The 4,970-nt window shown below is 36.5% G+C and overlaps 1 pseudogene; it reads left to right on the top strand.

The window, feature by feature from the left end:
• Positions 1-1,501: 1,501 nt before the first annotated feature.
• LOC107681474 (Ig kappa chain V-I region Hau-like) lies at positions 1,502-3,082 on the top strand (annotated as a pseudogene).
• Positions 3,083-4,970: the final 1,888 nt, after the last annotated feature.

The following is a 4,970-nucleotide window of genomic DNA, read 5'->3' as shown; positions in this document are numbered from 1 at the left end:
ATGCTTCACACAACTTTTCCCAGCACTTCAAAGCTTTAAGTATTACTGAATTTGAAAGTTATTTTTGATGACATTATTTGTTCATCCTTCATAGGTTGCCCCCATTTATAAAATTAAAGTTTCATAATGTATGAAAGCAAACACTTATTTTAAAATAAAAAAGACATTAAATTACCACTACTAGTAGATGGCTGCAAAGAAGCAGGCTAGCCTACAGGCTTATTAGCCATTTCTACTCCCTAATGTGTGTGTGTATGTATATATATATATATATATATATATATATTTGTATTTATTAAATTATATTTAGACATTATGAATGACAGTAATAAAAGTTCATTTTATCTGCATCTCAACTACCCAGACAGCACAAGTACATCTGTAAGATGTCTGCTAAAGATCTGGGAAACATCTGCTGTGTAATCTGATAAATGTCTCAGAAGCCGTTTTACATGCATTCTAATAAGTCCATTTGACATCTGACAGGAAACGTCTTAGAGACGTATTGCAGATGAGCAAACACTCTAAATAATGCATCTTGCATATGTAAATGCAGACATCAAATAGACATCTCCGATATGTACATGTGCGATTAGGGTGAGTGCTTTACTGTCAGGAGCTGGTGCCACCTTCTGTAGAACTTAATGGCACTGGTGCTGGTGTCCTCAAATGTTAGTCTGGAGCCCTACAATGGTTCTTGAAGTCAGAAAAGTCATAACAATGTTAGAAGAATGTTGTCTGTGGTATATTTTCACTGCAAAACAATAAGAAATGCCGCAAATATCACCGCAAATTTTGAGAAAAGCCACAGCAAAATCAGTAATTTTAGGCCGCAAAAATCTGAAAAAAGTTCTGCGAAATCCTGGAGGGACTGATTAGTATATTATTGATTATGTAAGTGGTTAAATAATAAAATAAAATGTTAATCTGTCCTGCATTAGTTATTTCTTAATTCCTAATAATATTCATATTATAGTGTGCTGCAATATTGAGTGTACGGCAGTCATTAATCTTTGCTGGAAACTATTGAAGTGATTGGATGCTCTGTTGACATGCAGTAACTGGAGCAGCTGAGTCTCTATGGTGGCAGCCGTGTTGAGATCACATGACCAGCTGAACATTACTTTTCTTTGTCTCAGTAAATATCCTATTATCAGACACTGTTGGCTGTGGGAGAACTGCATGGGGGAGAAATACACCTGTGAAGAGGATATTTCTGCAGTGACTTCTGTCAGATGCTGCATTCGTGTTGATATGCGTCAGTATAAACCACTGTGATAAGAACCAGTGAAATATCCACAAAAATGACTTGTCACAAAAATTATTCAAGAATTGTTTCTGAAAAATTATATTTGTGAGAGTATAAATTTATTAGTTCTATAACAGTGTATGTGAGTTTGTTAGCAACTCAAGCTGCTGTATATCCTGCCCACTTCTTTGCATTGTCAGCACATGCTTCAGTGCTCTGAGAGTGTTTATAGTGCTGCACTTCATGAACTTCATGACTGAGAGCAGAACACAACACAATCTTCATCATCACACAAGACACAACAACAAACATCATCAACATCATCATCCTCATCTGGACTCTGACGCTCTGCATTCAGGGTAAATATTTTGTAATTAATTATGTTTCAAAATAAACAATCACATCTCATGTACAGTCTATGAACCACTAAACATCTACAATGTCTTATTTCAGAGATCTGGGGCCAAGTGACAGTGACTCAGAATCCAGCGATAAAATCCATCAAACAAGGAGAAACTGTTACGATCAGCTGTAAAACCAGTCAGCCGATTTCTGGCTGTAGTGACTGTGTGTCTTGGTATCAGCAGAAACCTGGAGAAGCTCCTAAACTCCTCATATATTACATAAACACCCTCCAGTCAGGAACTCCATCTAGATTCAGTGGAAATGGAGCTGATCATGGAAGTGATTTCACTCTCACCATCAGTGGAGTCCAGACTGAAGATACAGGAGATTATTACTGTCAGAGCAGACACTATTCAAACAGTAAAGATGTGTTCACACAGTGACTGCACTGATACAGCTGAGAGACACTGCAGCTGCTGATGGGAGGATGTGATTAAACACATTTACTTTATTTATTATTTACTTACTTTTGGTTCTTTGGAGATTCAAAAAGTTCTTGATGTGTCATTATAGGGTCTTCAAATCAGTGCTGGGAAAGTACGGACCATGTAATGGCACACTTGTGGAGCTACAGTATGTAACAAACAGCAGTTTCATCACAATACAATATACCATTGATTCTCATTATTATGATATGATTTGACATCTGCCATTATGTCAGAACATGCCACAATACGATTACGATTTGATTAATATATCATATAGTTAGTCGTTTGACATTAAAACCATATTACGAGATGACACCACTCAACTATTTTTTTCCTTCTGGTATGTGGTATTTTTGAACTCCAGCACACAAGCATGGAGACGGATGTTTCACATAATATAACACTATATATATATATATATATATATATATCACAAATGTGGTATTTTTGAGCTCCAGCACACAAGCATGGAGACGGATGTTTCACATAATATAACACTATATATATATATATATATATATATATCACAACACGTTTTATTGTAGGACTGAAAAGGGTTCCTTCTGGCATTACTGTGAAAAACCATTGGCGGTTTCTTTAAAGTACCTTTAAAGTACATTAATGTAATAAGAGGTGCTTTGTGGATTCTTCTGTGGCACCAGACTGAAAAATTGTTCTAACTGGAATCTTGTGCAGATGATACTAACAGCCATGTTGTTCAGTAACAGCTGTGAGATACACAGATACTGAAGGACACACATCAGAATGAATCATTCACTGAATCATCACAGAGTCAACAGTTGATTCAATCATTCAGAAGGTCGGTATGACTGCTGAGAGTCTCCATGTGAACAAACCTCATCTCTCCATTAGTTCAACTCTGACTCATTTCAGAGAATAAAGAGTCAAACAGTCAAACTCATATTTGAGTGATTCTGTTCCTCTCAGAATAGAGCAGCTCCATCAGCAGATGTTCAGCGTCCTCACAGGAGCTTCATGATACAGTCAAACTACACAGAGTCAACACACAGAGAACCAATAGTGATCTGAAGAAATCTTTCAGTGTTTGAGCTTCATTATTTGACTACACAGAATAGTTTCATAATTTCCTCCATTTGCAGGTGTTTTTATGGTTCACTGAGTGACATTTGATTATAAAACATGAACTTGAGTTCTGGGGTCTCATTTATAAAGACGCACATATAATTTTCTGAAATTCTCTACGAGCAATTAATAATACAAAAAAAAAATTTTATGCGAGTTTTTAATCTATATATTTAAATAACATTTCACCCATCTGTGCTTTTATTTTGACTTCTGTAAATATTAATCAGTTTAGTAATAATCTACTAAATCTCCCACAGACAAAACCACCAGACCACCAAACATCATTAAACGCCACAAAATCTGAACATTTAACTCTCAAAATCACAAAAGAATACTGAGCGATTGACAGCCAAACATTCGGAGTGCAATACATTTACAAGACGGAACTGCACACAAATTATTTTTTTTTATAAAAGACATATAAAAGATAAATAGGCATATTTTATAAAAGATAAATAGGAATATCACCTGAGTTTTCAATCTCATGTCAAACTCATGTCAATCTGACCAATCATAACCCCGAATCCGCCATCTTGCCCGACAAACAAATCAGACAGGAGAGGAGATTAACTTCGGTGGACTCAGGCTGATGATACACAGGGACATTCATTTAGAATGGGTAACAAATTTCTATCTGGATATTTTAGATCAGTCGTGGGCTCTGTGTCTCACCTGGTTGCCCTCTAGCGACAGCATTTTCCAAAGTTGCCCGACAACATTGCTCAAAACGTTGCCCCATGCATCATCAGCCTCAAACTTGAAAAATGTTGTGTATTGATGTCTTTCTGCGGTTTCATGCTTTAAGTAAACATGAAAAGATGATCGGTTCACGTGCCGCTTGAAATGAGGCTCTACAGCGATCTTTCACGACACATTAAAGAGCCACAAAACGGTATTTATTATTTGAATTTCTTAAAAAATGACAAAATTTGAAAGTTGAGACTTTGTTTCATACCAGAAGTAACCTGCTCTGTCTTGTCTGTCGCCGTGTCCGTGTCCTCTTTGCTCCGTGATGTATTTTTTACTGTGTGAGAACATGATGTCTAGTGTGAGAGCAGCATGGCTTGTTGGACACATAGATATGTATATATACGGTCGGACATAGCAACAGTAACTAAGGAGGACGGGTTTTTGCGAAGGGTCAATTGAGGAGGGAAAATTACTGTAATTATTAGTTTTCTGTTTCAGGTATGACTCTGGATGTCTACATGTTCATCATGTTACACTGTTATGACACTTAAAAACTTGTGCTGTGCTGTGAATCAGTCTGTTTTAAATGAAAGATGGAAAACAGACGTTTTCTCATGCTGAGAGATAAGCAGATGTATGTGTGTGAGAAAATATCATAGATGGTGTTAAAAAAAATGACAGCGGATAAGAAGAGTTCCTATTCTCTGTTTTTATTTGAGCTTCATAAGATGAAGCATGTTACATCGTAACATTCTCTTGCAGTCACAGCTGAAGGGCTTTGTTAGGCACGACGCGGAGCGGAGTTATTCACAATACATCACGGCCTCTCGCACCTTATTGCTTACTTATAAACACATATTCTACATGATCATATTCTACATCCCTAATCCTACCCAATACCTTAATAGCTTAACAACTACCCTACTAACTATTAATAAGCAGCAAATTAGGAATGTATTGAGGCAAAAGTCATAGTTAATAGTTAGTTAATGGCGAGAACTGGACTTACTTTCCGTTAAGTCCAGACTTAGTCTGTATTTGAAATTCTGTTATAAACAGTTCAAAATCCTACAAATGTCACTGAGCTGATC

Source organism: Sinocyclocheilus anshuiensis, unplaced genomic scaffold (genome assembly GCF_001515605.1).
Source record: "Sinocyclocheilus anshuiensis isolate Anshui unplaced genomic scaffold, SAMN03320099.WGS_v1.1 scaffold2824, whole genome shotgun sequence".
NCBI classification, from domain to species: Eukaryota; Metazoa; Chordata; class Actinopteri; order Cypriniformes; family Cyprinidae; genus Sinocyclocheilus; species Sinocyclocheilus anshuiensis.
This window is presented reverse-complemented; position numbering and strand designations above follow the sequence as displayed.